At 45.5% G+C, this 10,791-nt stretch overlaps 1 protein-coding gene across 5 annotated transcripts in view; it reads right to left on the bottom strand.

Annotated features, from left to right (window-relative positions):
- lzts2b (leucine zipper, putative tumor suppressor 2b) overlaps positions 1–8,015 on the bottom strand; it is a 35,443-nt gene extending 27,428 nt beyond the window's left edge. For 2 of the 5 annotated variants that reach the window (XM_031560832.1, XM_031560837.1), the window contains exon 1: positions 7,612–8,015. The gene's annotated coding sequence lies outside the window, so the exon portion shown is untranslated. Of the gene's footprint in view, positions 1–6,510; positions 6,565–7,611 lie in introns of those variants that run through there. The other 3 variants (XM_031560833.1, XM_031560834.2, XM_031560836.2) reach the window with 3 other exon arrangements.
- Between the last annotated feature and the right edge of the window lie 2,776 nt (positions 8,016–10,791).

The raw sequence follows: 10,791 nt of genomic DNA, 5'->3' as shown, positions 1-10,791 counted from the left end.
TATGCACACACATCTGTTTAAACACACACACACACACACACACCCACATGAACACAAATACAACCACCTACACACACACACCCACCCACATGAACACAAACACAACCACCTACACACACCCACATGAACACAAACGCAACCACCCACACTCCCACACAAAGACTGGTGTCATCTTCCATCTTAAATACTCAAACATGAGTCCCGTATGCACGTCTACGTATCAAGAGTAGCCTGCAATTCACCATCCAACACATTTTTGATATTTAAAGGAAGATGTATTAGTGTGAGCAGTGAGTGTCTTATCCTCATTCCCAGTTTCCTAGACTAAACGTTTTACATTACATCACATTTACATTTAGTCATTTAGCAGACGCTTTTATCCAAAGCGGCGTACAAAGGAGAAAGCAAGCTTCGAGCAATAGAGACCTAGTGTAACAATAAATAGTACTTTACATGAGGAATTAAAAGTGCAGGAATGTAACTACTGTAAGTGCGAGTTAAGTACTAGTTAGAGGAGAGTTTGACTGCACTGCAAAGCAGGAGAGACTCCAATGGTGGCCAACAGTTTCAGATGGCAGTGATGGCCCCCTACAGCAAAAGGCCTGCATCTTCAACATGGCAGAACATCAAAGGCCTGCATCTTCAACATGGCAGAACATCAAAGGCCTGCATCTTCAACATGGCAGAACATCAAAGGCCTGCATCTTCAACATGGCAGAACATCCAGCTTTAAAAACATTTTAATGCACTCATGCAGGATGGTTTTATGGAAAACTAAAACTGTGTCTGAGCGTGGCTGTGGGTATGTCCTCTTGTGCGTCGTGATGTCAACAGTAAGTAGCCGAAGACACACTTCTGACCTCGCTCAGCGGTGGCGCACGTGGCACTCGATGCCTATTAACTGCTGACCTAAATGAACTGAGCTTTTAAAACACAATAATACGTAACGTTACCGTACACCACTGTCAAACACAGACACAGGCAGCGCCAAACTAAAGCAAGGAATTATGGGTAATCCTATACAGCTCTCCATCTCACCAGGAATTCCAAACCGTGGCCTTTGAAAGGCCTTGATGGTTATGAGTCGGAGTCAGAGATAAGCACAGACAGACCACCTCCCCCAGCTGAGGAAGCCCACAGCCGTAAACCATGGGGTAATTGCTCTAAATTGGTTTACTCACTGGGTGTGACAGTTGAAGTCCGTGCTGAGAGACGGGGGGAAAAAATGGTATGAATATGCGTGGGAAATAGGACACAGGGTCCTCATCTGCCATCTCTTTGTCTTTATACGTCTACTTCTCTCTAGCACTCTGGATGCTTCTGTGTTAAACAACTATAGACCTGTCTCAAACTATAGACCTTTTTTTTATATATCGGGACACCTTGGCGGTCTTAAACTCTTACTTAATGACACACCCTCAAGCGAGTAGACCCTGATGTAAATAAATGCAAATCTGAGTCATGCTTGGCCAATGAGTCGAGGCACACCACGGCACGGCACGGCACGGCACGGCACGCCACGCCACGCCACGCCACGCCACATTCATAAGCGCCAAGAGTCGGCCTTAAGCCAAACTAGCGGAAAACCAGTAAGGTGGGTAAGGTGAAGTGTTATTGGCGTCTGAATGTCTAAGGTGAACAATGTCAGATCAATGGCATAATGAGTTCAAATCTAAAAGACTGCATGTCCTCGGAGTCAGTGGTCTGTCCTGGTTATTCAGCCACTGTGATGAAACACCTTGAGTCAGTGGTCTGTCCTGGTTATTCAGCTACTGTGATGAAACACCTTGAGTCAGTGGTCTGTCCTGGTTATTCAGCTACTGTGATGAAACACCTTGAGTCAGTGGTCTGTCCTGGTCTGCCCTCGTCATTCAGCTACTGTGATGAAACACCTTGAGTCAGTGGTCTGCCCTGTGCTGAAACACTCGGAGTCAGTGGTCTGTCCTGGTCATTCAGCTACTGTGATGAAACACCTTGAGTCAGTGATCTGTCCTGTGCTGAAACACCTCGGAGTCAGTGGTCTGTCCTGGTCATTCAGCTACTGTGATGAAACACCTTGCAATGACTCTGCATCATTTTGCCACTGGGATTTGTAAGTAGACTCAGTGTGACAGTAAGCTTCTTAAATACAGCACACTGGGTGGGCCTGGGAGACCATCCAGCCCCTTCAGGCTTTAACACATGACACACATACACACACACACACACACAGTGTTCAGAGTACTTGTACAGAGTGTATGTCATGTTATGTCATGTTATGTTATGTTATGGTAGGTTGTTGTGCGGTGCCTTGTCCTAAGAATTTCAGTGCCCAGTCTGACCCTGTGTCATTCTGTGCATCTGACAATAAAAGACTTGTGACACACACACACACACACACACACACACACACACACACACACACACACACACACACACACACACACACACACACACACACACACACACACACACACACACACACACACACACACACACACCACACACACACACACACACACAACCCACTCAAGGGACCCTTTGGAACACACACGTGCTGACACACACACACACACACTTACTTAGGAGGAGCTGGGCAGGAAATTAGGTAATCAAACAGCAGTTGGAGCGTAAAGGTAAACACACTCCCACTCCCACACGCACACACACACCACTTTCTGCTTCCAGCAAAGGCGTGTTTACAGAGAAACATGCGAAAGAGGGTGAACTACGGGCACTGGATGGTATTTGCCCACTGGGTTCAGTGGTCCCACACAGTCCTCGTACCCACGGAAACAGAATGAGGGGGCCATGTGAGACAAACCACAGCAGGCCATCAGCAAGCCAGGCTTTGTCTTCAGTGTGTAGGTTAGAGATCAGTGGAGCCAGACCTCAACCACTTCCTCTGGGCCCCCGGCAGACAGACAGACAGGACAGACAGACCCCTCATCATCACAAACCCCATTCAGCAGAGACACAGGAGTTTTGGAGCACTGCCGTTATTCTGAGCACACAGAGGACAGACAGCTAGAGACAGACAGACAGACAGACAGACAGACAGACAGACAGACAGACAGACAGACAGACAGACAGACAGACAGTTAGAGAAACAATCCCCATTCAGCTACAGGGGGAAATCTCAGTTTTGACTGGCTCGGAGATGAGCAGCAAAGCAGTGTTATTGTTTAAAACAAGAGCCCAAAATGTTGAACAAAAACTGCCAGAAATATTTTTGGAATGCCAACAAGCGATCATGTTATATGGGCTAACTGCTTCAGTTAGTTCCCGCTCTCATTACTGAGTGATACACGCCTTGCTATGGATTAAGTCTTACTTATTTATTTAGCACACTGTTCTTCATCCAAAGCCACTGACAATACAAGGGCAGGTTTCATTTCATCAGTATGTGTACTCCAAAGGAATTTAGCCCACGGCCTTGTCCTTGCTAGCGCTTTGCCTTCCTGTTTCAGCTCACAGAGCACATTCCATACCAGATCTAGCCCAGAGCCGGCCCAGAGCTGGCCCAGACGTGCTCCAAAGTCAGCTACTTCTTGGATATCTATGATAAACACATGAGACTGGTAAAGACTAATCAACTAATTTAGTATTTCCTGAGATCCATACCTTACACATATTTACTCACCACTTACATCCTTACATTTTCTTACAGCTTACACACTGAGTACCGTGAAGTTCAAGTCTGCACTGTGCAGTGTGGAGGTAGAACGCCGTGCCCTGCTGTAGCCTAAAGGCAATTACCATCTGTGCTAACTATTAGCATGTGCACTTTTTTCAAGTTTCAAGTTTCAAGTCTTTTATTGTCAGATGCACAGAACAACACAGAGTCAGACTGGGCACTGAAATTCTTAAGACAAAACACCCGCACAGCAACCTAACATAACATAGCATTAAATAACATATAAGTACTCTGGACACACTTACTGGGAGTTGAACCCATGACCTTGGTGTCGTTGGCACTTGGCTCACCCCAGCAGAGCTATAGGAACGTGCTGTTCTGGGCTGTGGCTGAGGATTTGCACAGCACCATCTTATCAATGCTAGGGCCATGAATTCAGAACTACTGATAAAAACATCATCTGTACTCCTCCTGTTCTGCATGTCATTTAGACTTTAAACGTACTCTGGCTCAACGTAAACATAACGCAGCTGCATAACACGTCATCCCTAATCACAGTAATACTCCAGCCATGGTCATTCAGATGTTGAACAGATGGACTAATCAGGATTTGGCAAAACTGAGGAGGGGTCGGGGTCGGGGTGGTAATTAATGCTGCCTCTGTTTAGGGATGAATTATAATATCTTGCTAATCTGCTGAGCTAACCCTTTTCTTGGCGGGTTGCACCCACACATTTCCCATCCAGCCCTCCCTCTTGTGTCAATCTACATGCCTACAGAGCGACCCAGGAGGCACTCAAGAGTCACGGACTGGAACGCTAACGCAAACACCTACCGGGAAACAATAACACTCTCTGAACAAAAGGCCTCACATCGGTCAAGGAGGTGACGTCCATCTTAGCTCTCTGTTAAAATAAATAAACGTTCAGTGATGTCTGTAAGTACTGTTATCCTCTGGTGTTTCCACAGAAGACAGGGAGGTTATGAGTAGTGGCAGTATTCCTACTAACACAGCAGTCCTGATGATTCCTCCTAGCGGACACTGAATGACAGACACCTGGCCAAGGGAAGGAAAATCAGAGGCCACGGCCCAATGATCCTCCACTTTAACGGAGGTTTCAAACTATGGCTAGCTTCTATGATGTTGCCGTGGCAATGAGGGGAGGAGTGGTTCTGAGTGATAGTCTGCTTCGGTTTGGTTCTAGAGTAAACAGTGAAAGGAAAACAGTGGCTGGGAGACGGAACCAGACAGACATAATAAACTTAGTTGTAACTTCCAGAAAGGAACTGAATAAAGAGGTCTATAAGCAAACAAGACAAAAGGGAAGCACTTTGTCTTTTATTTTATTTATTTTTTTACCTACGATTGTCTTTGATTTATCCCTTGAATAAACAGAGAGAGTGTTCCAGAATATGTGCTGATTCTCCATTTCCTCTATTTGATAAAGAGGGAACACAAGGTCTCCCACCAAACTTGTTGTCGTTCCAAACAATTTAACCGAGTCCTGTATGTGTATATGTATGTGTGTGCGAGAGAGAGAGAGTGGGGGTAGCTTAGCTTAGGCTAGCCACTAATTACTGAACAACAACAAACTCTGAGGAAGGCAGACTCCAGCATAAACGCCCTGAGCTTCCAGGACGGAGAAAAAGAAGTATAAATAGAGGAATATTTCCCTCAGAGGGGCTGACAAAAAATGAACAGGTAACAGAAATAAAACAGGCAGAGTTCAGTGTCCTTCTGTCTCTAGTGCGTCCCACCTAGTCTGGGCTGAAAGACTCTTTTCACCTTTTTTGCGTTTTTCTTAAGTCTGTCCTGGCAGAAAGGCTGTCCTTCTAACCTCTCCCAAGCAGGAAGGACTTACTTCTCTTACGGTTACAGTTTCTCTTCCTCTGGGCATACAACCCCCCCCCCCCCCCCCCCCAACCACACACACACACACACACACACACACACACAACTTCATCTCCCTCCACCTCCAGTGTCACCAAGTGTACAATGAACACAAAAAAACTACATGTGGATCTGGGCTGAGAAAAAACATCTGCACTCAGCAATCTTGTCCCAACGGTGGTGATGTATTCAGACCGCACACACACACACACACACACACACACACACACACACACACACACACACACACACACACACAGTAACCAAACATCACAAAGAAACTAATGAGAAACATGACATACAAAACACACATAGACAGACAGACAGACACACCCACAGACGCATACTCAAATGCCAACTGAGATGCGCACACACACACACACACACACACACACACAAACCCACACACATATTTCCCCTTTCTAAACACCATAAAAGCTCAGCATGATTGATACTGCGTCTGCTGAAATGGAGCACTACATCAAAAAGCCACAGTTGGCAGCCAGTTCTGGGAGCGATTTTTCCTCGAGGTCTCGGAGCTGAAGAATGCTTTCTTCCGAGCGAGCGTTTGAGATGAGACATTCAGAGCATGCAGCCTGTGATCCTATGCAGATAGTCTCTCAGGGGCCAGGGCACTTTCTGCTGTGCTCAGGCTCATTTAAGGCACACACACACACACACACACACACACACACTAGACTCTGATGTGCATCTAAAAGAGCCACAACAGCAAGAAATTATTATTCTGATGAACATGGAAGGACCGAGTCAGGAAAAGGTGTGTGTGTGTGTTTGGTGAACAAGAAACGACAGCACAAACTGTGAGAGTGAGAATGCAGGCGTGTGTGTGTGTGTGTGTGTGTCTGTCTGTCTGTCTGTCTGTCTGTCTGTCTGTCTGTCTGTCTGTCTGTCTGTCTGTCTGTCTGTCTGTCTGTGTTTCACGACATATGACAAGCACGCATGTGTGAGTCTGTGCATGTGAGTGAATTAGAGAGTTCCTTACGGTTGTCAAGGGGAGTGTTTCTGTCTCCCAAACACCTGACTAGAGCGTACATCAGCTGAGTGGTCAAGTACAGCTCGGTGTCAGTGACTAGCAAAACACTGTTCTGTCTGTTCTCTGTTCCTGGTTTCCTCCTCTGCGCGTTGGCTCGCAGGCATCCGCGGCCCCAGATCTGACACAGGGGATGTAGGGAATGAGGGCGGGAATAGGGAGCGCGGAGAATTATTTTCAGTGTGGAGGCTGCACTCCGCGCCCTGCTGCACAACCCCGAAATATCTCCGCCAAGGCTCAGGGGAGGGGGGCACCTAGCGCATGTGATTAATGTACTGAGGGACCAACAACACAATGATAAATACACACACACACACACACACACACACACACACAATCTTTCAGAGTTCATTCAGAACTTACTGGACTGGTAGGTTATGAGGCCCACAGTCATGAAGTTAACTGTAGGAACTAAAGTCAAAAGGACAGTGTCTGCAGCAAGGATATCGGAGAGTTGGTCTATATATTAGAGCGCATTCCACATAAGGATTCTTAGAACATTCCCACACAAGGATTCTAAGAACATTCCCACACAAGGATTCTTAGAGCATGTTTCAGAACTTTACAGACTAAACGAACTAATCTAAACTAATGACGTGCCTGGTAATTTCATATGATTAAATGGTTAGAAAATGAAGACAGATGTTGCAGTTGAAGTTGCACACCAAAATACTAAATCAAGTCAAAGTGAAAGCACCCAATTTGGTTGATTGCTCTGATGTCGTTAAATTAGTACAAGCAGAGTTCCTTACAGTGATTCGTACTGAACAAGTTTTGCATAGGACGAAGCCCTGTCCTGGGCTGATAGCAAACTTACACAAAGAGGTCTCTTGTGTACAGTGTAGGTTCAGTTTCTTTGCCCTGGAAATGGCCTTAGGTTAATATCCCCTGACCCTGGAAGAGCGTGAGTGACACATCGGTGTGACATGTTAAAAATGCGACTAACATGGCCAAATCACGTTGTGCTGTCTCTAGATGTAGTCCCTGCTAATATGAACTAACAACTACGTTATTCACAAAACCGTGCGAATGTAGCCTAGATCACCAACTTACCGTAGTAGGATCAGAATTCCCTTCAACAATCTGCAGGATGTAGAGTATTTCCGACTTTGAGACGTCAGTATACGATCCCTCAGCCTCGCCCGAGTCCTCGCAAATATTCCATAAGTTAGGCTACATGTTTCTCTGTACTTTTCCCAAACGAACGAGCCGATTTCAAAGCATTGTGCACAAACTCCCGAGATGCGCGTTGTACAGACGTTTGAAAGAAAGCTTCCCCTTGTTTTACACAGGCACAAGCACAAGCACAAATACACACACACTCAACTCACTCCGCCTCGGACGGCGGAACTGTCTGTGTGCGCTCTCGCCTCCACTCACATGACCCAGCCCCCATCCCCATGTCCGTCGGCAGTGGCTTCAGCATGGACACGATCCGCCCACATGGCGCGGCTACAGCGTACAACAACCACATCCCCTGAAACACCCTCCTCTGTTATATGAAATATCCTACCCTAAATCTGTAGGGATCAGACAGCGAGCCCGAGAATGTTCTTAAGTAATGGATAAAGCTGTTTCTATATGAGAAATATTCTGAATAGAAGCATACTTGGGAATTGTTTACTTGAAGCACTATAATACCAGTATTCCTGTGTCTTAATGTGTCTGTCACACTCAGGGTTTAATGAAACTATAAAGGTGTGTGTGTGTGTGTGTGTGTGTGTGTGTGTGTGCGTGTGTGTGTGTGTGTGTGTGTTACAGCATGTGTTAATAAATTATATCAATTGTGATCTTTGATCTGATGATTGTTAACTACTAGAGTGCAGCAAACCATTAGAGTGCTGTGATGTGCAATAATTGTCCCCTTTTACTGTTAGCGGGTGAACTTGGAACTATGTGTACAGTAATTTGCATATTAAGAGGACACCTCATTCCTGAAATACTCTACATTTTTGTAGTTGTTGTTTTTGCTGTTGCTATAGAGAATTGTGTCAGAAGTGTTGGATCACATAAAAACTCTCGGCAATCTTCACACTTCTTTTGCCTCTTCTCTGAAATGATGCATTTGTGGAAGGTGTCACAATTGAGCCACCATTTTAAAAGATTCAAAAAGCCCAGTATAAAGTTTGAGAGACCTACATCCAGTCACGTCACAGTGAAGAAATATTCACATTACTTCCAGAACATTATATAACACCTGAACAATCCACGTTGGCCATGTTCAATCACATTTAAGCCATGAATTATTCAAACAACATGTCTTGGTAGAAAATGCTTTTAAAATAAGTGCATATCATCATGTTGGTCAAGCTGCTTAGCAGAGTCTTATTTCTTTCCTTCTTTGTGGTAACTTCGGAGGACTTTGCCATGAGAAACCTTTCAGACAGCCCCAGAGCCAGGAAATCCCTCCTGTAGCAGTACCCTAGCAAACCGGAAAGTTTGTCATCTGACGCAGCCATGTGATCTTTGTTTGGTTGTTAATTTACATGAGCAGGTCAAAATGACTCAAATACCGGTTCAATCACAATTTCATGGACCATAGATAAATAGCAAACATTTTAACGGGAACAGTAGGCTTTAGACATGTTTTACGTGTGTCTGTTTATCTATCGGTGAATTGCACGCATTGCTTTGAAAGCCACTGTTTTGATCCATATCGCAGCTAGTTGTGTTAATACGAGGAGTTGTTAGTGAAGATTTCTTGTAAGTGAAGAGTTCTTGTTAGTGAAGAGTTCTCGTTAGTGAAGAGTTTCTTGTAGGTGAAGAGTTCTTGTTAGTGAAAAGTTCTTGTAGGTGAATAGTTCTTGTAAGTGAAGAGTTCTTGTGGGTGGTTGTTTTGTTCCTTTCCTGGATTTGCTGTGCCATATATGAGTCATAGGAGAGACTTCCAGACAAGGTTCCCCTCTGCAATCTCCTTAATGAAGGGCTAAGTCCACGCCAGTCTGAATAGGGCTAAAATGCATGGCTGAGCATAGCTTCCTCTTTCACAAAGGCGCGCACACACACACACACACACACACACACACACACACACACACACACCCCACACACACACACAAGCACATGAACAACCCACATAAACACATGCAAAATCTAGGAAAAACCCCCACAGGACTCAGGGAACTTGAACAACCCACAAAAACAAACGGGGAAAAACCCACAGACACACAATAATACACACACACAATTACAGAATAACACACACACAAAATTACAGAATAACACACACACACACAATTACAGAATAACATACATTGACACACACACACACAGATGAACACACACACACACACACAATATATTTACTCACATACCAGCATGTCTATCAGTCAATCAGACACCCATACCCACACCCATACACACACACACACACACACACACACACACACACACACACACACACACACACACACACACACACACACACACACACACACACACACACGATGCTAATTGCAGTGTCCATTGTGCAGCACTGGTGCTTTTGAAGGCCCCACTCCAGCAGAGTTTAAGATGGCCTCAAAGCCTCTGTCTGACGGGCCGGGCCGGACTGGACTGGCCAAGCACTCGGCCCGCTTCTCTCTCTCTCCGTCTCCCATTCAGAGCCCACCAGCCGCATTCTTCACCGGCCACTTCACTTCATCCCTCACTTCCTGAAACCCTCCTGATCACCTCACTGAGGAAGCTGTCTAGCGGGAACCAAATAGAGAGTATTTCTCTCTCTCTCTCTGTCTGTCTCATTCTCTCTGTCTCTCTCTCTTTCTCTCTGTTTCATTCTCTCTATCTCTGTCTCTCTCTCTGTCTCATTGTCTGTGTCTCTGTCTCTCTAGCTCTGGTTTTCTCTCTGTTTCATTCTCTCTCTCTTTCTCTCTCTCTCTCTGTTTCATTCTCCCTCTCTCTCTCTCTCTCTCTCTCTCTCTCTCTCTCTCTCTCTCTCTGTGTCTCTGTCTCTCTCTCTCTCTCTCTCTCTGTTTCATTCTCTCTCTCTCTATCTCTCTCTCACTCTCTGCTGACTCATCCACTCTTATAGAGGAGTTGTAAAATCATTTGTCCTCATTTGTGTGTGAGCATTGGAGGACTACATGCGATACACTGTGTGCCTGTTCATGCTCTGGAAACCTGTAACACAAGCTTTTCCTCTTCTCTGACACACACTCCCATGTGTTTAAGTGGACAGCGGTCATCTGAAGTCTGCTGTGAGGGTCATGTAAAGTATGCCTGTGATGTGACACA

Source organism: Clupea harengus, chromosome 23 (assembly GCF_900700415.2).
Source record: "Clupea harengus chromosome 23, Ch_v2.0.2, whole genome shotgun sequence".
Lineage (NCBI taxonomy): Eukaryota > Metazoa > Chordata > Actinopteri > Clupeiformes > Clupeidae > Clupea > Clupea harengus.
This window is presented reverse-complemented; position numbering and strand designations above follow the sequence as displayed.